At 36.9% G+C, this 24,657-nt stretch overlaps 1 protein-coding gene across 3 annotated transcripts in view; it reads right to left on the reverse strand.

Annotated features, from left to right (window-relative positions):
- CADM2 (cell adhesion molecule 2) overlaps positions 1–24,657 on the reverse strand; it is a 578,035-nt gene that overhangs the window by 25,139 nt on the left and 528,239 nt on the right. The gene's annotated exons all lie outside the window — the stretch shown is intronic.

Below are 24,657 nucleotides of genomic sequence, written 5' to 3' on the forward strand. Positions count from 1 at the left end.
TGTCTTCAAGGAGAGGAAAATTACACAGAACATCTGTTAATGATATTGTGTCCCAGCTCTATCTAGGACTGTGCTTACACACAGTTTTCTATGTCTCCAGCCTTCCACAGCTCTCTCTTACCATCCTTCTCCTCTGCTACTTTTCCCTGAAAGATACTTATGTGGCTTCAGCAATGCTGCCATTTAAAGTGACTTTACCAGTGTCACAAGCATTTCCACCAATTCTGTTACTGCCTCATTATTTTGTTTCTGTTACTTTCTACTGTTGCTTTGGAATTGAAGAACTTTTCCTGGTCCCACAAAAGTAGGCTTCATAAGACCCCTGGCAAGTTTTTTTCTATTCATTGTGAATGTGTACTCAAGGGGAGAACCAAATAGACATTTAAGTATCTTTAGTACATCTTCAGGCAAATTTGAGCAGCAAAGTCATGAAGAGTGTTCACAGAAGAGTGGCTTAAGCCATTTAGAGGACAGCAAGACAAACGCATCCCTGAAAATACATCCTTGGATAACTGATATGCTGTACTACACATGCCTAGAGGCAGCATGCCTTTTTTTACACCTGTGGACCTGCCTTCCCCAAAAAAGTTGTTTCAAATTCACAAAGTAGGTATCTCCAGCCCTAAGTTGCCTGAGGGCACAAGCAATTTGTTTTATCTCAAGGATGTTAAATACACGCTTGAAAACACTGAATTCAAACCAAAATGTCCTGACCACAGTTATTTTATTCAAGATGCAACATGAAGGGGAACAGAATCATTATGTTTCACTAGGGATGTAGACGTTAACAAAAATATTAAAATAAATACAATCCCTCCATGCACAAAAGAGGGTGAAACCCCCTGAAATACTAAGGGAACCAGCACAACAAAACTACATGTCAATTTCACTGACATTACATGACCACCTTCGCACTAAGAGACAAAAAAGTCCCCAGAAACAGACAGTGATGTTTTGGGAGAAGTAGGGCTTTGTGACTCTAATTTAAAAAAAACCAAAATCCATCCCTTTTGAGTGGAACTGTCTTGGAGCATTGGACAAACACAGGAGTTACTGCTGGTGCCTAGAGAGGCTAGACAGAGTTAGAGGAATAATAGGTATTTATTAAAAAGGCCTTTAAAGGATACACCTTGGGCAGTACAAGAGCCTGGCCAGGGCTTCACCCAAGGTGGATGATGGGTAATGAGTTTTCACACTTTTATAAGTTTTGGTCCATTTGCATATTGGAGTTAATTGTCCAGTTACAGCTTCAGGTTATGAAGTCCCATCCTCCCAGTTTGCTCTCCTCAGTTCTCTGCTGTTTACACTTGTTGGACCTTTTTGACACCTGCAATGGTGTCCTTGGTTCTTGGGCTGGAAAAGGATTGTTATGTCTGACTAAACTGTGAAGACAACTTGCTAACACTTTATATGTAGTTCAGAGTCACACACTAATACACTACAGAATCTGGAAAATATGAAAGGTAAAACTTAAGGCATCACTATACCCAAAGACCTCTTTGAAATGCCTCATTCAGCACTGACCTGCCCTTCTCTAGCTGGCTGCCTAGTATCAGGCACTGAATGTCTCCTTGGCTTTGTCCTTGTTTGACAGGTTGCACCTACAGAAGCAAATTCCTCCTGGGAAAATGACTCAGAAGATGGATGCAGTGACACATCCCCTATCTCATCTCCCTTTGGTGCATGAGCAAGTGCACACTGACCAGCAATGGTGTGATTTAGTCCTGCTCATGATCAAAATGTTCCAGAACTCTTAACAAGGAATAAACTACAGCCAGCAGAGTGGTTCCTTAACAACAACTCACATGAGAATGAAGTGGAACGTGGAACTCTGTATTTGAAGATATCCCATGTGAAGCACATGGCATCATCAATATGCTCCTCTCCTTTCTGTAAAGATTAGTTTGATGCCTCACTGTACATTCAGGAGAATAAATTCAGTTAAAATTCTCCTCTCTCTCCATCCTACATCTTTTCAAGGGGGTGCATTTATATCACAGCTGTTGATTTAAAACATGTTGTTTGAAGCATATGTACATTTAGTTGATAGGGTATATCACTCATTTCACCACTATTTAGTTTAAACAATTCCCTTTTAGCATCTTATGACAGGAATTTACAGTTAATTGACTAATTTTCTATACTATTAACATCTTAACACTTTTATGAGAACACAGAAGAAAGCAGTTTATGTGAAACCTTGGAAGGTTTTCTTCTAAGCACTGCTTTTTCACAGAGTTTATCTTCCAGTTATTAATAGGCAATCTGCAGAAGCCAAGACACACAGTTAAATGTAAATCACATTGTCTAGTGTTGCTTAAATTTGTTCTTTGAGACATCTGCTTTTCAAGCTGTATTTACCTGTCTACTGAGAGTCAGACAAATTACAGCAAGATTTTTTTTGCCTGAAGAGATATCTGTCATTTCACAGAACAGATGCAATGGGAAGAAGTTGACTTCCCTTTTTCTGAAATATGCTGGAGAAAAAAAAAAAATCCCAAAAAACCTTGCCCAAACAAAACAAATATTTTGTTTTTCCTTTACATCCAAAAAGAACTATACCAGCCAACCCTTTAAACAAATACTATCATGACTGAGTCCCTCATCAGAGGCTTAGCACTGAACAGTTTCACATTGTTTTTGCTTCCTGCTTGCTTTACTTTCAGTATTTAAGGATGCAGTCTTGTCCCATCTGACTCAATATACATTTCAACCTTTTAAATATTTAAAACATCTTAAAACTACCACTAAGAGCTGCTGGCTGACAGAGATGGTTTTCCAAACCCAGACTACTTCTGGGACCTTCTTAGTGTGAAGTGCTCAGAAATGTGCTTCTTTGAATGGAGAATACAAACCCCATTCTGCAAAGCACTGAACAGGTATTTTTCTCATGCACATATTGATGTGGTGGCCTGGCATGTCTATAAACAGTGTCACTGAGAAGGCTTCTTGAACCAGATTTGCAATCTTTAATGGAAGTCTGTCTTGTTAGAGAACAAACTCTTGAATTGCCTCCAGCCTGGTGGCAAAGAACCACCTTGTGCTGGTAAACCCCCAGATCTAAGCAGTAAAACTTCAGGAAAGATCATATGATAATTTCAGATCACATATATTTTTGTATAACTCCTTCTTGTGAGTGATTTTTAAATTTTCTTTTTGAGACAAGCTTTGTAATCATCTATTGCAGAAATCCTTGTTGAAAATGCTGACACATAAAAGAAAATTTAAAAGAAATAATAATTTTTTTAGTCCATAGACTAACACAGAGAAACAAATATTGAGGGAAGTGACAGATAAAATCTCTCCTCTTAATCATCAGTTCCCAGAATCTGACTTCAAATTATGCCATCTCTTCATGTGCCAGCAGACTGGATAGGGTTGCTGGAGGACTAAAAGAACTCCAGAGTATGGTCCTTTAAAGGAGCAACAGTGTGTAGGGGATCCATGTCACTACAAAAGTACACGTTCTGTGGGTTGCTTAAAGAGAAAAAAATGTTGTGAAACTCTCCAATACAACACTTTGAAATGTCTCATATGTGCCTTCTGAGGAAACACAAAAAATGGTGGCTGAGATTGCTTTTTTGTAACTGACAACAGCATTTGATATCAGATCTGGCTTTTTGAGGCAGGACCTGTGTGAAACAAGCAGCTGTGCATCAAAACCAAAATATTCTTCCAAGCAGCTACAAGAAAGGACCAAGACATAAAAGGACTGATAATTATAACAGCACAAACATAATGAGCACGGAGTGTAATTGATGGTGAGTTTAACTGTTCTTTCAAAGAAAAAAAAACCAAAAACCATTAAACCATTTTCAACATGTTTAGGGAGTTATTCTACTGCTAACATTTTAATAGTGCTTTTACACCTATATTGCACAGGAACCTTTTATTCCAAGAACACCCTGAAAACTGGATGAATAATTTCAATATGTTACACCTTGTGAAACATTTAAACAAACTTGAAAATCAATTATAATAAAAGAAATGTTACACTGGTTGTGGAAATTCTGGAAAAAGTAAAGCAATGTTTTCTTCCCAGTATTTTGTGCTTATTACCATTTTTTGTACAAGAACATAAACAAAATATTTTAAGAGATTTTAAAGAAACAGAAGAGATTGGAAAGGCTATGAAAGGGGGAAAAGAATCTGCCCTAAGAACGCAAACCTCTTTCTGCCCATTTTTCTTCACTTCAGTTCATAAACATTGTTGAGTCACAGTGATGTAACCATGACTTTTGGTGCTTCCTACACGACAGAACATGCTAAAATTCAGCAGAAAGACTCACTGTACCTTTGTGGGTGACACCAGCCAGGACCAAGAAAAAGTACTGGGTACATTTGTTCTCTCTGTTTGCCAGAGGTAGGGAAAGGAAAGGCAGATTTTCAGAAGTTCCTTAGAATAATGAATTAAAATCAGCATGCCCTTCTCTTAGATCTTGCTGCTGGTATTAGCAGCAGGAGTACCAGTTTTATTTAACATATGTAGCTCTCTTTACCATTTGAAAAATTAGAATTAGTGTTATACACTTGCCTTGTGCTTGTTTCTTCCAAATGCTGCCCCTTTGCCCACCATTTAAAATAAACTATAAGCGGCTCTTTGAATAGGGATAGGAAATAAAATATATATCTTTTCCTGGTTTTCACTACTGCCCCTCTTTATCCCTAATGCATTTAAAGACAGAAGAATACCAACAAAGAAATAAAATACAAGGAAGAACAGAGGCTCTGCTTTGGATTTGCTGTGGGTGCCCAAGTATTTAGTTTTATCAGGGAGAGGGTGCTGAAACATGGAATGACATCCTCTCTGAAAAGGGTGAGGATGAGAATAGCTCCAATGGTCAGCCCCTATTAGGCTAGCAAGAAACTTCCACCAGCAAAAACAGATTTCAAGGCAGAATACCAGTCAGTGCTCTAGTCACTGTTGCATGATTAGCAAAAAACAGGTGGGCAAACAATACATATTGTAGCATGCTTTCCCTTTTTTTCTTCTCTTTTTTCCCCAATTAGCTGGTTGCTTTGCTGTTGCTAAATTCCTTTTGTTTTCAAAGAATTTCATTTTCTGTCCACTGAAGCAAAACTGAAGAAAAGAAGTTGAAAAAATGATGGGGCAACTAGGCAGGTAAAATCCTTGTAAATCCTACTCCAAACTGCTTAATATTCTGAATCCCTACTTCAGGATTTATCCCTGTTGGCATAGTCTGAGTTGCACTGATGTCTGAGTAGGAAGAATTTACTGTAGATTTGGAAGCTTTGCTTCTGAAAAAAAGGAAAGAAAAAGCAAGAAATTAAGATTCTTCTGTTATGCTGGGGTTTTCTAAAACACAAGCCCCAATGATAAAGAGAAATATAAACAAACAGAAATTAGAAGCATTAGAAGTGGTCACAAACTGCTGAAGGTCTCCATTTAACTAGCATTCAAACTGATAGCGAACCATCTAGCTCATTTTGATTCATTATGAAACACTACTGAAGAAACAGAAAAATAACATAATTCCTAATGATTAAGACTGCCATTATGTTTATTTGTTTAGGCATCAGACTCTTTTCAAGTTGCTGGGACCAAGCCAGGATTCCAATTTTTGCCTGAAGCAGGCAAGAGACTGCTGAAATGAAACATTAACATCCCTATTGCAAACAAAAGTGTGCCTTTGAGAGTGTGTGCTCAGTTCAATTGCCTGAATACACACACAGGGGCAGAGCCTTCTCTGCATCACCCAGTGGAGGAGAAGTGCAGATAAATGTCTGCTATATATCCTTTAACATACCTCAAGCACCATGTGTATTAGTACACTGCATTGAGATGAGATTTCACTTTTGTTCATTTCTTAGCACCAGGAGATACAATTGGGACACATTTAATGGATGGGCCCAGAATCAACTCAATACCTTCACCCACCCACCCTAACTCCCCCAAATTATCCAATCCTGAATAATCCCTTCATATATTCAGTGTAGCATGCACCACTGTACACATGGAATATTTTATACATTAATTTACTAGGTTAGACTCAGGGCTTGAGCCCTCTAAGCCACTGTTCTTTAACAGTCTTCAGTGATGTGTAGAAGCTAAGAGCCTCTTCAGGGTATGTAAAACCAAATAACTTGGATGAAAATGTCTCCACAGATCATGAACTTCTACCCATTGCTACCTCTCAAGCCATTTCCTGTCATTTTTCTCTCACATAAATGGGTGAGCATTGACAACAAACAAGAGTAAAATCCATACACTTTTACATTGTCAGGGCTAAAAGTCAGCGTTTCTGATTCATGACTGGCTGTGCCTTCTCCTGTCTCTGTACCACAGGGAGAGGTGTGACGGACTAGGATGTGTATCCTCCTGGCAGCTGGAGTTCCACACCAGACATTTCAGGAAATTCAGGGTCAGAAATGACATTCTGCTAAGAGGAAAGAACCACAGCAATATCACAGATGGTCTCCAGCAGAGGTATCTGCAGAGCAGCATGGCTCTCCTTTCTCTGCCCAAAGAACCCAAGCACATCTTCCCATGTGCTCCATAACCTTCCTGAACACAAAAAGCAGCTGGAATTTTATGTGTATCACCAGAGGAAAAAAGACCAAAAAAAAGGTCTCTAATGACACAGCATATTTTCCCAAAGAAAAACCAAAATCAAAACCCAAAGAAAACTCACAGTATAGTTTCCTTTAACCCACTATATAAAATTCTTATTTTTAAGGCTCCATTAATGTATTTTGTAACTTCTGAATATTGAAAAATGCAGGGGTTTTTGGCAGGAAAAACAAAGCATATGTATAAATTATTCACAGGGTAATTCATGATCATATAAATCTTCCTCCACTGAGATCATATAAATCTTCCTTCATTGGTACTAGACTTAAATTTAGATTGGTCTAACAGTCACCGACTTAATCTGATTCTGTAAAAACTGTGCCCAATTTTTTACCTGTGTTTGCTGTGTTAAATGAACAGTGACTTACACAGCAGCATGTTTACATGGTTTGTACATCAGGAGGATTTTAGCAGTAAATTATACTGCTAGAAGACTTAGGTTTAACTATGTTGGATTAAGGCAGAGGGTTGTAGCAGCTGTGATTTAATCATCTCGCAATATTCCGTATTTTTATCTGTGGTCATAAAATCTGATTCTGTATTACCCCTCTCTCTGCTTTTTGTTCCTTATTCCTACCATTATTGTAACAGATGCTCTTTGGGTTTCCCCTATCACTTCTGTTAATTGTGGAGCCATTACTGCTATTACAACCTTGAGCCACCCAGACAATATTTCTTTGCACACACCACCAGTGCAATTGCCAAATAGTTTGATAATCATTTTATCACTCAACTCACACAGTAGCTGGCCATAGAAAGAAATTATTTTTTTCCTTTATAGCAATAAGACTCACATTTGATGAGCATTCTCATCAGATGGTATCGTTTTTTTCCCCTGATAAAGTGAATTATATTGTAAGATGAGTAAATGCCTTTTTCATCTGTAATTTTTATTTGCGTTATTTGGAAGGAGGAAAATTCATAACTTGGTTTTATGATTTTACAATGTCTTTGAAGCTGAGTGACTTGGCAATAAAGAGTCCAAATTAGTAATTCATTTTGTTAAGATGTGTTACATCACTATTATTTATGGCAATAATGGGGGGATTAAGCTGCACTCTCAAGCATCTCTGTCTCCCTCAAAACCATTAGACTTTTATTTAGCTTACAAATACAATCTTAAATTTAGGGGGAAAACTTGCAAATTCTGTAACAGCAAAAGAAAACATACTTTATTCAAAAACATCCTTTAAGAAAGTAGAAAAGACTTTTATGAATACATGCATAATCAGTTGCCTGTGTACTTTCATGTTTTCAGGGTTGAGGCCTAATTAAAATACACTATGGTACCTTTGAGAAATTATTTGCTGTGACAAAAAGTTCTAGTATTTGTTATTTTTCAATCCTAGCCTTGTCCTAGTCTTTAAATTTTACACAAGCAAATAAATGTAGCTTTGGAAAAATAATCTTTCAAAATAATGCAGACTACTTAAACAACCTAGCTTTACTGGTTTAGTACAAGACAGCCTGCAATTGAGACCGAAACATTTTTTTTTTTTACCACACAATCAGGAGAGAAATTATTTTAGTTTAGAGTTCCAAACAATGTTCTGAGAGCACATTTTCAAGGTTGTGCTAGAGACAGAGTGGGCAGGATGACAAAAATGTTCTCATGTTGCATGAAGATGTTTTTCTAGCATCTCTTTCTCACTTTCTTTGTCTCTCCCTGCTAAACCTCAATTTGCCAAAAAATGGTGGAAGCCTTTTAAAAAAATATCTTAAGCCAACAGAAATTTCTAAAGGGCAAGTTCATGAGAAAAAGGGGGTGCACAGTGGTGTTTAAAAATTCTGATGATTTGTGTAATGATCACTGCCTTGGTCTGATCTTTTTAGGACCTGTATGAAATGTTTTTTACCTATGTATGCTGTGGTACCTGAACTCTGCTATGGATAGCAGCACATTTATGTTGCCTGTACACCAATTTATGCTGTCGCAAAATTTATTTTAAGTAGACTGGAGGAATGAAGAGGTATATTATGGTTGTGATTTAGTTATCTTGCACTTTTCAGTATTTTTATCTGTGGTTATAAAATTAGTAGATTTAAATTTGTTTTTAAAAACATTGCAACAAAAATAGCCTTATAGTCTAGTTATTTTAGTCACCTTTTGGAAAGACACGCTTTGATTTAACAATTTTATTGTTTCGAGTAGTAAATAAAACTATGATTTCAGCTTGTTTTTTTTTTTTTTTGTCATTTAAATAATGACAAATAGGACATTTTAATTTTTTTTTTCCTGTGCAGACAAATCTGAGAAAATAGGAATATCTGTACTGGATGGGAAAACACCACCATCTAGTCCAATTTAATTTACAACCAAATGAAAAATGGAATACTTAAAGTTTCCCTTGCTCACTTCACCCATTTTTAGACTCCAGAGTCTAGAAACTTTCTGCATTGGTGACTGTATTCACATCATTCACTTTTTTCATGTCATTTCTAATTTAATTTAACTGCTGCCACCTCTCTCTCCAGCTCTTCTCCAAGGTGAAGAGTGCCAGTGTGTTTAATCTCTCTTAGCACAGACACCATTTTCAAAGATCAGCCATCCTTCTCACTCTTCCCCCCCCTTCATTTCAATCACTTTTTTTTTTGCTGCTGGATGAGCAGAACTCCATGCTGCATTTCCAAAGTAGAGGTGCATTAATTCCAAAGCACATCCTAAGGAGCACTCCTTAAGGCCCACCCCACGTTTATGAAGTGACAAAGCAATGATTTCTGTTTGGGTTTCTGCCCCTCTCCTTGCTTGAAATCATTCTTTCTCTCCAGCAAAAGGCAAGAATGCTGCAGGGTCAGGTGACAGGGACAATGACACTGTAGAGCCCTATCACTTGTTTCCTGGTAGTGAAATAATTAATATCAATCAGGTACCAAATGAAAGATTTTTGTGCTCTTCACAGTCCTGAAATATCTCAAGCCATTTTACAAGTGGCTTGTGAAAATAGCCCTATTGGGCAGGACGGATTAGGGGGCATTACCCACTTTATTATGTGAAGGAAAAATATGCATAATCTCTCATAGATTTTTATACATACTTTGACACTGAAAATTATGAACCTGTCTAAATTTAATCGTAAATTTTACATGAACTGCAAGATGACCATGCCTTTTTGCTAAATACTCTCACCACATAAAAAAAAAAAATAAACCTGAGGAATAGAAAATGGGAATGTCCAGCATATGAATAAATAATTTTAATTTGTTTTAAATTTCTGTCTTAAAAATATAGTTGTACTACTGCTTTCTAGCGGCAGCCATATTTAGCATTATCTACTATGGTACTGCAGATATTCAGATATATATTTGGAAAATGAGTAAAAATGTGAAGTCAAATTACTTTTTCTTTCTTTGAAGCATGTTCTGTGGACACTTCAGACAGAAATTGGGTCTTATCTTGAATATTCACACCTTATCAAAGTTGTGAAGTGCTACATAAAATGAGCAAATAGAGTAAATGCTTGATAAGTACATAACAATATAAATGCTTTAAGCTTATCATGAAAATTATTTATCTATAATAACACAGACTGGGTGCCAAGAAAAAAGAACAAACCAAAACCCCTCAATTTTGTTCTACTTGTCTCAGTATGCAATGAGTAAATGGAAAAAAAAACCCAACAAATTAATGGAATATTTGGGAGTGATTATACCACAGTGCCTTCTAGACAGCCTTTCAAATAAACTTTCTGAAGTAAAGTTCAAAGAATGGGGTTTATCCCTAATGTCATCAGGGTCCTAATGTCCCACAGACACATACGCATTTGAATTAAAGAACAGATGTAGCTTCCCTGATTTCCACAGGATTGCTGATACAGCACAAAGTGGGCGGCTTTGCAGGATCAGGGCAGCATCTGCAACCTGAATACTGCCCCTTGTCCAGAAGAGAAGAAATCAGGTCATGGGAAGGCACCTAGAAAAGTGTTAATGTTCAGAATATTTTGCATTTTTTTGAAGTCACAAACGAATTCAATTAATATGTAATCCTAATGTATGTTAAATGTCATGTGAAGCTGATGAAAAGTTCTTAAATTTTATTACAGGCTTGACAAAATGTGAACTTCAGGCTGAGTTAACACTGTGCTGGACTGCAGGTCCCATTCTTTGCCATGCTCTTGCCCTGCTATGTATGTAAGGGGTGCTGCCAATGCAGCACAGCTCTGCTGCTGATACATCATTTTCCTTTTGATTGCTGAAAGAAAAGCTGTGGAATGCAGTCAGGATTAGCTCACATTCCAACAACAGTGAGTGGGAATCACGTGTTTTTCTGGGACTTACCACTTTACAGTCTTAAAACCCTACTTTTTCAGTCCAATATCCTTTCATTTTTAGGTTTTTATCTGTATTTTTCATTCACTACAATAAAGGCAATGCAAAAATAATATTTAATGCAAATGAAATATCAGCAGATAAAACTGAGATCTTAAGAGATAGCATGTTGATAGAAAGAATAAATTTATTGTCATGGGCCAACCAATTACAAAAAAAATAAAGAAAAGGTGCTTTTTTTGGCAGAAAAAGTGGTCATTCCATTTGGAAAATTCCATTTACTACATTTGCTAATAAATAACTAATCCACAGTAATTTTTGACCTAGATCTGATGTCTGAAGTTAAGCTTTAGTTGATGTTCAGGGCTAATGAAGCTGATTCTTGGAACTCTCAACTGACCAAGACTCTGAGATTATTTGACTGCCATTTTCTTTTTTCCCTTTTTAGCAGCCATCCTTTTAACATACTTTTAATATTGCAATATGGCTAAAATAACTGCCCTTTTCCAACACTGGTCTTTTGAACACAGTACAAAAGACCCTCTTCTAACCCTTATAAAGAGAATTAAAATAGCTTTTTCAAGCATTAAAAAGCCACTTATTGAAGGGATCCAGCAACAGATGGGGAAATGTATGACTGTAACTCTTCTAAACGTTTGTGTGCCTTTTAAAAAATTACATTATTCCATAACTTGAACCCTTTGATTATAATTTATTTGGAAGGGAAGATGACCTAAATTTTCATGTGTGATATTAAATGTAAAGCTTAGATCTTTCCAGGAACCTCTCTTAACTGGAGGTTTGCGAGTTCCAGTGCAACCTTAGGCATCTGCTGTGGCTGCCATGATATAAATGCCAGGGATGAATAGAAGACAATGGAACAAAATAGCACAGAACAGAAAAGCCATGGTGAAAGGGACCCGCAGGGATCATCCAGCTCAACTGCCTGATTGCTTCAGGCCTGACACTCAAAAATCTTGATTGATTGCATTGTCCAAAGTGTCCTAAACACTGACAGGGATGGGGCATCTACCACTTCTCCCTCCAGGAAGGCTGTTTCAGTGCTTGACCACTCTCTTGGTAAAGAAATATTTCCTAATGCCCACTCAGAATCTCTCCTGGTGGCAGCTCTGAACCACTCCTGGCACTGAATGCCAAGGAAGAGATCAGCACTTCCCTCTCCACTTTCCCTCCTCAGGATCAGCCTCTTTTTCTCCAGACTAGACAAGCCCAGAGTTCAATTAAATGGATTAATGCCAATTCTTACTCTGAAAGAAGAAGGAAATTGAAATATGGCATATCCACAATATTACCCTGAGTACATTTCTTTTCAAAATTAGTTAGTCAATAGTAAGAGTGAGATAAAGAAAAAGGGAATAATAAAAACAAAAAGTGTGGGAATTATGAGGTTGAAATGGGCAACAATAGGGAATTTGGTCTTACAATGCACAGAAGAAGCCACTAATTTTCTTTTATCCAGCTTTGTTTTTCCCATTGCCTTCCTCAACCATTTTGGCCAATGACAGACTCATTGAATTTTAGACACTTGTGACTTTAAATACTTATTAAGAGTTTACCCTGGATTCTTCACTAGAGTTTGTGAAAGCGTGAAGAATTAGCAGCATCATTCTGTAGCCAACAAAAGACAGAGAAAGGTTTAAGACATGTCCAATCCTACAAAACCTAAATCAGATGACCCCAAAAAGAATGAAGACTGTTTTATATGATCTCTGTTTAAATGCCAGGTGTTGAGTATGTTTAATTTCATTTACATTGAGAGACAAAAGTATAATATAGGATTGTGTTTGAACACTGAACTAAACTCAAATACTGACACATGTACCAAACAACTATAGAGTAAAAGAACTCTTTACAAAATGGTTTAATATGGTAGGATTTTAAAAGCTGTTTTGTCTAGAAACCAGGACAGTTACTAATAGGTTTAGAAGCCTATAAAAAAAGGCAACGCATTGTCAACAGCAAAAACCAGTTTTTAAAAACCCCTCTGAATGTGTTTGAGCAGCATTAATTTCCAAAGCCCTGGAATCTGCTCCTTATGTTCTGTCTTCAGAATGTAGCTTAACAGTTCATCACTTTTTTAATAAAAGTCACACATTTGAAAATGTGTTTTAGACTGACCCATGTGTTGTTCATATTATGAGCATTGTTTTTTTGTTATTATATACAAGTGCATGCAGGCATTGCCTATATAAAAAATGAAACCAAAAAAAAAAACCAGAAGAAAAAGTCTCCTGCCCTTGAACTTTCCTGATGTTCTTAATTTCTCCATAACACTGCAAATATAAAAGGAGCAAGATGTTTCAGACTGCATACAAGCCATCGATTTTATTATAGGGTTGAAGGCAAGCCCACACTACTGTGAATTTCTGTTGTATATGAATTATTCCTCTGAATGTTTTTTTGGTTGAGCAGAATTATGCAGAAATCCTACAGTCCACTCACATTTCTTCATAAATGTAAAGAAGCACATTCTGCATGGGAAAACAAGACTGAAATCTGAGTGTCATAGTAGTAATTTGAAGTAAATTTTTCACAGAAATGATCTGGTAAGAATTAGTGAATACTACTCAAAAGCCCCAGAAAGTAAAGAGGTAAAAATTTTCATCATAAAAAACCAATTAACACACTTCCCTACAGTCATGCTATAATACAGGGACTTACACTAAAAATAACAAAAAAATCCCATAGGGACTGGGAATACATAAAACCACTCACAGATTACTTGGCACAAGGTCCTGTGGTGGAGGAGAGCCAACCTGAATGCAATACAAGTCAAATTTATTCTTAGTGGTACTAACTCCAGAAATATTGGGAACAGATGCTTCTGAGATCAACTGGAGAGGGTAGGGCTCTGGAATTAGGCAACCCTTAAAAACTTAAATGACCCACGGCTGCTATTGTTTTCAAAACCACACAGTTTACCCCAAAACTACACAACAACAGTCTGACATATGGGTGTCCACACAGACAATAGCAACTCAGCAGTCACACTAACAAAAATGCATTGTAGGTGATAAATGAGTTCAGGATTGGTGGCAGTAATTGTGCCAAAGAATCTCAAAGTGTGCCCAATATTTGAAATTCGGCCCAGTAACAGAGTGGATTCTTGCACTGGATGAAGTAATTGATTGAAACTCAAAGCTAAATATCAGAAATGTTCCTCTGTACAGAAAACTGCACAAAAAAAAAAAAAAAAAAGCTTTACATATTCATTTTCTGTGATATTCTCATTGTATAACAAATTAATATGGTTTTAAAAGCCAGCTTCTGTCAAGTATGTCCAGGGACCTGGTCCAAAGTCAATGCTAAAAGTCCATTACAGCACTTTGAATTCATTAAAATGAAACCTGTCTCTTCTCTGTTGGGTGCTGAATGCACTTCATGACCTGATGTGTATACAGTAGAGACTTGTTAGCCACAAGAAAAGAAGCATACAAAAGACATAAAATGTCTTCCTGAAATTGTCAATCTGGGGGATTTTTCTATCTTTTCTTTTTTTTCCCCTTTTTTGAAATATTCCCAAAAAGATTTATATTCTGGCCTTTGTTGTCTGGGATCCTTGTCTCTTACCCTTTATGCCAGAAAAGGAAATTGTACATTAAGGTAAATTGCTACTCCTGATACTTCTTTCCCTTGACTGATGGTTTTCTATTACAGGCTTGCAAGAATTCAGACTGGAAAGAACCCCAAGCATCTTGATTGAAAAGATTTGATGCATTCTTTTCAAATTCATGCTATCTAAATCACAGCAGGATGACTTGTAATCAAAGTTTTTCAAAAAGAACATAAATTTGGGGAAAAGGAAAAGGCCATTCAGCCCATTGCAAGTCATCCTGGTTAACACAGTTCTGCCAGAATAGTATCTCCCTTCTTCTTTAATGACCCCAGTGCCTCCAATTCCAAACTTGGCTCAGTAGGCTATTGAAAAATTGTATTTCTTTTTGAGTGAAAAGTACTTCCTTGTGTTGGTTCTGAATTTCATTTTTTCAGTCAGTTCCAGTTCTGCTTCCCTGTTCGGTCTTTTATAGTCAGCCAAACAGTGAGTCAAGTGTTACTGAATAAGGTTTTCCACCCTGTATTTCTCAGAGTAGATGAGTTTGTAATTCTCTCTTTTTCTCAATTTTGCAGCGACAAAAAAGGAACTCAGCTGTGATTACGAGACCGTGGACTTCAAACTAGACTTCTCTTCCACTCCTTTCCTTTGTGTGTGTTTGAAGATAACCTTTTAAAACACTGGCATTTGATTTTTGTTCACCTGTTTGCCTTTGTTGACTGCTGACACACACACACACGTGCCAGCCCCTCCAAGCACTGTGGCACCCCCTTTTCTCCACAGTGCACTTGCTGAATCTGACAAAGAAAAGACATCTCAAATGACTAACGCAGGAAAAAAAAAAAAAAAAAACAAAACCAAGCATGTGATTTAGCAACTTATTTCAATGCTCTGAAAAATGCTAAAAAAAAAAAAACAAACCTTAAGAATACCCTTTTTTGTATTCACAGTCTGAATAACTTCACATGCAAAAATTAATAGGTCGGGTTAAATAATCTCCAAAGTCACTCTCTGTAGATTTTGCTTTTATTTTTTTTTTTTTTTTGTTCTGGGAATGCTATAGCTTCAAGTTTCACCAAGGTCATCTTTCATCCAAAAAACTTAATATAATTAGTATCAATTCTGCATTTTGTGAGGCTCACACTGGAAGTTATTAACTGTGTTTCAAGTGGAGTGTCAGAGAAACGAAGGGCAGAAGGAGTAATCTTTTCAGCTTCAAAGGCACAGTTGATGACTTTAGTTCACTGGTTAGTGAGAAAGACGTGCATTTTTTATTAAAGGTGTTAGCAATACATTTGAAACCATAAGCATTTTTCTCCCTTTTTTCTTTCCTTTCCTCATTTCTAGAACTTGGCACCACTTCAGTCTTTTTTTAACATCCCACATAGCACTGGAACAGTTGCTTTAGATGTCCTTGTTGTTAGCTATAACAATATTTAGTTGTATACTTTTGCCTGTAAGAGCGAAGCACTTGATCAATACCCTGACAGCACCGAGCTTGCCAAAATCTGCTTGCCCAGTAATAAATATATTAAAAAAAAATCAACTTTTGTTGGTAGTGCTTTTAAAATACCATAAACACCTCTCTAAATAAAGTAAAACTAAACTTTGTGATCCCATATAAATACAGCAACAGTGAAGGACATTCAACAGCAACCGTTTGCTTAATCTTTCTCCCTGCTGTAAGAAATCCAATATATCGCCCTGAAAACTCAACATTAAAGATGTGCTGGACAACACCTTTAAAACAAATCAAACCAAAATCTTAATAAGATCCTAAAGATCATAGATTCAGTTCTTTCAAATGAAATACAAGAATCAATTTCACAGCATATTTGCAGAGTCTTCTTTACGATAAATATTTGCTTTTGAGAAGACAATGCATATGGAATGTGAAGCCTTCAAGAATCAATCTATGGTTGTAACCTCAAAGACACTAAAGTGAGAAGCAAGTCTCAAGTTTGCAACAGTGAGGATAACTAAGTGCTGAAGAGAAACACCAAGGGGAATCTGTTTCCTTAGGTCCTAAATTAATTCTACATATGTTCTGGTGCATGCTCTTTAATAAAATAAAAGTTTTCGTGTCTCATTATAAATCTATAAGACAGGAAACCATACAAGAATTTAGTCTAACTGATCCAGGAGGTCCCTCCAGACTGAGAAGATCACAGATTTTTTCTGTGAATAACACAGCAAAACTACATACAGTCCCACTGAAAATTAATGAGTTTATCTATATGTAAAGTTTTACTTGGAAGAATGGAAAGTACAGCCTATTTTTCTGTGGAGGAAATAATTTGGATGTCTATAAGCCATTGTCAAGCTTATGGGGCAGCACTGACAATACACTAAAAATTGCCTATCTCTCTTTGGACTGGAAAATCCAGATACATCCACTTCAGAGCTACCTGCAAGTGAGATGGGATAAACTCATTTAACCAAACTGCTTGTAGAGATGTAAATACTAGGTCACCAAAATCTCTTGAAATCAGTAGAATTCTGGCTTTTAAAGCAAGAGGTACAAAAACCTACTTCTTAAAAAGTTCTTATTTTGAAAATCACATTTCAAGCCTGAAGAGACCAGGAAGTTAGCATGAATAATATAGTTTTCATATCTTGTTTACACATGAATTTTAAAAACCACTAACTTGAGGTCCGCACCCAACTAGAGGTCAGATGAAAATGGTGAGTGTGAAATCAGTACACACTGACTCAGGTGTAGCACTTTACACAGAGCTGGTGACACTCATGACTTCTGTCCTTCTTCCCAGGGACTTTTTTTGGAAATGCCTGTGCTTCCCTGCTAGCTGCATGTGGGGGCTGAGCAGAAGGAGAGCTAACATCTTTCAGCTTGTGGCACCTGAGGCGAGGTCTGAGGCTGAACTCAGAGCAAAGGATGCTCTTGGCAGGCAGTAAAAATGCTTCCAGCAGAAGGGACTCTTAATTTGGAGAACCTCTGGCACTGCCAGTTAACAATAGAGACTGTCAGACTGCATAATTCATACGCAGTAGGAAAAAAAAAGCACAAAAAAAAAAAAAAAAGCCAAAAAAACCTCCCAGTGTGATCAGAGCTTAGGCTGGGAATGTTTGAATTCCTGATGCATTGCTGAAGCCTCTCTGGAGCTCAGCTATATAATGGAATCTTTATCAGACCATCAACCAATTGTGATACTTATCTGCACAGCCTTGCATTTTGGGTTAAGTGATAATCCATCAAGGCTGGAAATCATTGTGTACTTTTTAAGTTGCCTACTTCATTACTGCAAGCTGACAGCTGGATGGATTTGTTAGCACTAGAAATATTTGTCCCAGGCACAAAGAGCAGGTTCCTAATATAGGATATTATGATATTTTCTTTCATGTATTCAGCACGCCTGTAGCTTAATCTATGTCTCATTTATGATACTCATTTACTTGGCAAACTATTCAGATCATGAAATCTATCTTTATTTGTTCCAGAAAGCAACAGCCTCATTTCATGAATAATATGACCAAATAATGTGTAATAATGACGACGGTCTTCATCTTACATCATCATGGCTGTTAAGCAGAGAAAATTGCCATTTTATAAATGGCACAGGTCTCTGCTTTAGTTTGTAAAGGTAAAAATTGCAAAGCACGAGTACTTTTCATGGCAATGGAGGTAGTAACTAGCCTCATGTGGGCCATGTTGCCAGAATTTTTTTTTGGTGGTTGGACTGCATGAGTACTGTACATGTTGCCTGGACGATTATTTTGGATTTATATTACAACTATAAAACATCTTTTTAAAGTATCTGAGAATTAGAAATTCCAAACAGAAGCATTTGGGTTTGATTTGGGTCTGCTCACAACAGACATCAGGGTATTTCCATTTCCATTTTTCAGCATGTAGTGATAATGCAGTTTTATATTTAGTTTCACACTGCATGAAAAATTTCCTCCTTCAATAACACATTCTGCTGATACTTACTGCCCTGTTGCCTCTAAAACATAGGAAGATATGTCATGTGGATGCACCAATACCCCAAATTCCTAGCCTTAAATTTAAAAAAAAAAAAAAAAGATTATTTTCATACTATGTTTGTACAACCTCTTGCTTGGAGCTGGTGTGGTTTTGGTCTGTGATCACTGTGCATGTAAACACATCATGTTTGCCATTATTCTAATTCTATGGCGTCATAGAAATCTGTAGGAATCCAGCCCATAAAGTATGAAACTGCTTGAGAACATTTGTTTTGCTTTGGTTTTTTTCAGTCTTGTTTTTTGTGTTGTTTTTTGGGGGAGGGGTTTAATGATTTGTTTTTATTTTTTTTAACCAGATTATGTTATAAGAAGGTTTTCCTGGCTCTGTATCTATCAGACCTGAAAACCAAAAAGCTCTTTGAGTTAGAACAGATGCTACAAGCTCCTCTGTTGATCTTAGATTTGTGAGCTTTGAGAATTCACAGCACTAATTGCACCACTAAGCCTGACTAGTGGAATGAAACCCTAATTAAATGGTGCTTCTGAAAAGGAACAAATGCTGTGCAACCCCTAAAACGGGCACTGTGGATGACTAAGCCTCATAAAAATATTGTTGTAGAACTTAAGAAACTCCAAGTCCTGTTCACAGCAGGTGTATTTTGATATGAAAAAAATCCAGCAGTTTGGTCTACTAGCTGGCTGCAGATGCTAGAGAAGATTTTCCAGCTATTACTCAGCTGTAGCTTGTGGATATTTCACCTGGCTAATGGCTCTGACCAAAGCAGTCCTATTAAAAGATTTTGGAAAAGAGTCTTCATCATGGAAAGATCTCTTTGGAAAAGAGATCTCATCATGGTCTAACATAGGCTTATTGTGATTTTTTAACACACCATCTATACAGCTGAGGAACAAGTAGATTGCAAAAATAATGGTAATGAAAGAAATCAGTATAAAATCAAGACATGGCAGTTCTTGAAAAATGGATGATGAAGACTTGAATGTCTAATGGAAAAAAAAAAAAATCGAAGGCACTGTTGTTTGAATCTCAAATTTTTCGTCCTTCTAACAAATCTAGACCTTAGGTAAGCCACTAGGAGACTAGTGCAAAAGCAGGCAGAAAGAAAAAATAAAACCTAGAAAGTTCTAATTTTCCCACACAGTTTGAATAAACCCAGCCACAAATTAGGTTTTATTTTACTGCTACAGCTATAAAGTAGTATATAAATGAACTGGCTTTTAGCTGGCTGTCATAGGAAACTGCTTTTAATGTTTGACAAGGATCATTTTTATTATCAGAGCTGAATGCAAGTGAGCACGCACAACCATATTTAGAGTCTACCCTTATCTCCTTTGCCCCTTACATATTGTATAGCTTTTCCTTGCTTTGTTGTTTCTCTCTTCATTAATATCTCAGCCTGCCAAGTTATATTAATCAGATTATGAGAAAGAAAAATAAAATTACAAGGAAAGAACTGATAATGTTTAGCATTTTTTGATAGGAAAAAGTATGAAGACTACAAGTACTGTTCAAGTAGTTTCTTCATTTATGCTGCCTATAATGACACAGTTATTCTATTAGAGTGGATTTAGGTGTGTTTTTACTTTTTTTAGTAGAGACTTCAAGGATAAACTAGGGAAAAAAAAGAAAGTAACCTAATTTTTTAGCTGGGATGGTTGTCATTTATGCTAATAAATACAAATATTCACACGTAAAGTCACAGTGTTTTTCAAAATGATTACATCCTTAAACCCCTCCTTATGCCACTCTAAACTCCAAAGTTTAGCTCCACAGATTTCCTTTATTTCATACCAAAGCTAAACCAAATAAAACATAGTGGATTATAATAAGGCAGGGATTTCACTGGTATATAAATATGTGCATTTTTTGCTTTGTGGTCATTCTGAAAAATAAACCCTTGAACTCCCCAGTGCAGCTGCCTGGGAGCAGCATCACGTCTGTGCTGCACACAACTTCTGGAGATGTTTTCAGGCGTTGCTATATAAAGCTTTGAACATTCTGGTACAGTCACCATCCAAGTGAGTCAGCTGAGCCTGAATCACTCTGATACATGCCATCAAACTGAATGGATCTGTCTTTTGAGATTGGGTTTGACATTCTTAAATTTCCACCTGTTTGGGTGGTGGTGGTGGTGGTGGTGGTGGTGAGGTTTCAGTCTTCAGTAATAAGTAAAAATAAGAAAGTTTTAAAAGCTCTTTGACTTTTTTTGACTCTTTGACTTTTTTTGTTCCTTAACAGAAATAGGATTTAAACAAAACAAAACAAAACAATGCTCTGTTTGTGTGTGTGTGGGGGGGGGGGGGGGGGGATGATTAACATAATGACAGCCCATGGGAAGGTTTTATGTACATTTGTGTGCACAGGCTTTTTCCCTCGGTGAATCCAGAAACACAGAGCTGTTTTGACTTGAGGTGGCTTCTCCTAGACTGTTACTCACACCCCCTCTCCACCTACAGGACTTGGAAAGATTGGCACAGCACCACCTAAATGAACTTTACACTAACAAAGAATTTCTCCAATGGAAGCATCCCTTGTTTCACTGTTGGGGCAAATCCACAATCCTCTTGTGCCTCTTCCCAATCATAAAAGGGAAAAATTGCATAGATCCATGCACAGCTTTCACAAATAACATTACATAAATCTGATAGAAAGACTGCTGTACATACTCATACAGTGTATAATTATTCTTTCAGTAGCCCTCCAGATTTGTTTCTTCTCCTCATACATTTTATTCTCATTTTGTTGTACATTCCTCATCACAGTTATTAGGCTTTAAGATCCCCTTGACAAATATATAAAGGGCAATATTCCTCACTGGCATCAAATTATGCTTAGGGTTTTTTGAGTTAGTAGGTAATGTACCAGTAAAAGAATAATTAATTCCTGAAGGACTGTGCACAAAAACAGGCATATGTTTACTGAGAAAGTGAAAAGTTTGACTAAACAGAAAGTTTATGAATTATCATGCTGTCATCCAACTGGATCAGTAGCCTTTTTCATGTTGTTTACTAAATGCCAGGCAAATCAGGGCAGCAATGAATCACATGGATCCAGAATTAACTGATGACTTTTGGAGAATTTTCTTTCCCATGAATTAAGGCTTTTGGTAAAGAGGAGGTACAAGAATCAGAACGCAAAATGACTTGGATTCACAGATTCCATTGGCTTCTTATACTCTGTATCTTATGCCTGCAAAGACATTTCCTGAGACTGGATGAGAAGCAATGCATACTCAAAGCAGACTATGAAAAAGTCATGCAGAACAGAGGAATATCTTGTAAAACTTACCTGAGGAGATTCTTAAGTATTAAGCACTAATTTAATGACAAAATTAGTCAAATCTGTGTAGAAAGTTTATTATGCCAGCTATGGGAAACCCAGTTCAAAGATACTATCAAATAGCATACACTGCTACAGTCTGTGGAAAACATGTTTCCATAAGACATTATCCAACAAAGCAAGAGAAAGAAAACAACAAACCAAAAAAGATGAGATGTTTGAGAATATATGGATAGTTTCTCAACTTAATGTCCTTATAAATTCTTTCATGCCAGAAATCTTGTTGTAATATGAAGCAGAGGTGTCAAAGGAAAATAAGTGGTACTTTATGTGGTACTTTTTGCTCAGCTAGCAGCAGATAGTACTGAAAAACCTGGTCTTCTCTGCAATGGCTCTTATGTCATTTGTACCTCTGTGGGGTGGGTGCTCTGACATTGCAGATGAGGTTCAGTCTTGTATTTCAGGATGGCAGAACCCCCACAGCAGGCACTGAAAGTCTGTGAACATTATTTGTTTATGGGTCCCAGACAGATAGGGGAGGAGGAGACCCAATGAGATGCACCTTGTCCAATTCCCTCTGCCATGGGAATAAAGCATTTTGAAAGAAAGTCAGGATGAAGGAAGTTAAATAGCTGAATATCTGAAGTCACTGTCTCCCATGCATATACAGTGTCTCTGTTAAATGCCACTAATACAGGGAAGCATTTTCCCCACTAAACTTGGCAAATTACTGTTCATCAGAGTCATATTGACTTCTGCTTGGAAAGCAAAACCAAAAAAAGTTGGTGCCTTCAGCTTCTTTGCAGACCATCTCTACAAGTTTGCTGTCTTTGTTCATTTATCTGTCTCCCTTTGTGCTCATTTTTCACTGTGATACACCCTGCTACCCCCCATTAGAAACAGCATTCCAGTTGTCTTCCACTGTTTGGATAAAACACTAATTACTTTGGCCTTGTCCTAATTATTCATGAATAATTTCTTTATTTTTGTTATTCATCTAGTGTATTTCTAAACACTTTTGTTTTGTTAAATTTCTCACAACTTGGTCATTATATTTTGCATCTGATTTCATGCCCATTTTCCTGTTTCTTCCACATTTATATCTTCCATTATTTATGTTTATAGTAACTTTGTTTCTGTGTTTTAGTGAGGTTTGATACCTTAGACTGTTAAAAACCCAGTTTCATTTGTTTATTACATGTGTAGTATTTTCTCTCTGCATTGGGATCAACTACCATTTTCCTTTCAATACAAGATTTTGAGGAAACATTCTTCCCACACTCATTTGTCCCTCTGATTATCTCCTCAACAGACTCTATCTACCACTTCCTTGAGACTGATGTAGTCTCATCTTTTCAGCCATTTTGCTGCATTCACTTCTTTCTTTCTGGGAAAAATGAGTGCTCATGTTTCAGCAATTGATCACCCAATTTCCTTTCTTTTACTTTCTATTAAAGCAGCATCTCTGTAAGTGTGGCATCAAATTGCATGCCTTCTCCCATGTGTTAGAGCTGAAACTTAGAAGAGAATTCCCCTGTCTCAGACCATTCTATTGATATTGGACAAACAAAATAGTGAAAATGAACACTCAACAGGAAAGAAAATGAGGCCCTAAACCACACTTAGGAGGTGAGACAATGCATTAAAAACATCAGTATAATCATAACAATGACATAGTTATGACCACATAACAAGCAGAACAAAACAATTCATGAAGGGCAGCAAACTTCAGCACAGCACACCAAGAGCATCGTCCTTCCAGGATGTGAGCCCTCAGAAAGTTGGAAGCTTCTGTGCTTTACACAAACCACTTTTATAAAGACAATTCCTGTCATTCTGTTCCTTTTCAGGAAACGTTCCTCCTGCAGCCTCTTAGACCCATGAACACTGGGCTGTATTCCGTGGTCCAGCTTTCTCTTTCTGAAGGAAAAGGACTACTACCACACTGCCTCTCACCATTAAAATAACAGCAATTTCACATTAAAAGTAATAGTAAAGATTAGAAAATGTCATTTTAGGTCTGATCTCAGTTTACCACACAAAGGCCACATTATTAAAATATCTGTGCCCTGTGGAGGAATAATTTAGGTGATTTGATACTATGACAATTTTTATTCTTGCTAGTTAGGCAGACCACTACAACTGACTAATAACAACACATCTATAAAGAAAAGATGTCATAGCTGTCTTAACTTTCCTGGCCTAACTGCACCTCATCATGTCAATACTTGCAGTGTGGTAAAATAATATAATTTCCTCTCTTTTTATACAACGAAAGCTTTCAAGAGACCACATAGGAACCTCCTGCCATTTCATTAACCATGAGAGATTTGTAGCTACCCAGAAGATGATAATCTGTAAAACCTTCTGCACACATCTTCCCTATTTAACAGTTATCTGATCAGCCACTGAAGAGTAAAATAACCTTTATATTTTGCTCATAAAGAAATGAAGCATTACTAGAAACATATGAAAAGCTGTAACAGAAAAAACCCCAACAGATGGGGGTCAGGGAGGGGAGAGAGAACTTTTAGTTCATTTACTCTAGCTCTAGTGAGATAACAACATCCCTAAATAAGGAATGCCTTAAATTGTAAAGGGCTAACAAGGGTGGTGCATCACAGAGCCTCTTTGTTATCAAGCAAGATTTCATCAACAGAAATTTCAGTGCTGAGACACCTAGCTTGTTTTAAATGGTAGCACCCAAAATAACCAGCCTTAAAAAGGTCATGTTTATTTAAAAATAACTTGCTTGCATTTTGCATTAAAGTTAATTTAATAACCTTAAAAAATTAAATGCAAATGTATACAAATAGTTTAAGCATCCTGCCAAAGTTCACATACACGCTGCTAGAGCAATGGCAACATTCAAGGTCATATGAAATCTTTCTTAACCCACCTATCACCCTTTGGATTATTCTGTTAAATATATACTGAGCTGAATGCTTGCACCCTCTCTTCAGCAATTTCTATCCTTGATAA

This window comes from Haemorhous mexicanus, chromosome 2, assembly GCF_027477595.1.
Source record: "Haemorhous mexicanus isolate bHaeMex1 chromosome 2, bHaeMex1.pri, whole genome shotgun sequence".
NCBI classification, from domain to species: domain Eukaryota; kingdom Metazoa; phylum Chordata; class Aves; order Passeriformes; family Fringillidae; genus Haemorhous; species Haemorhous mexicanus.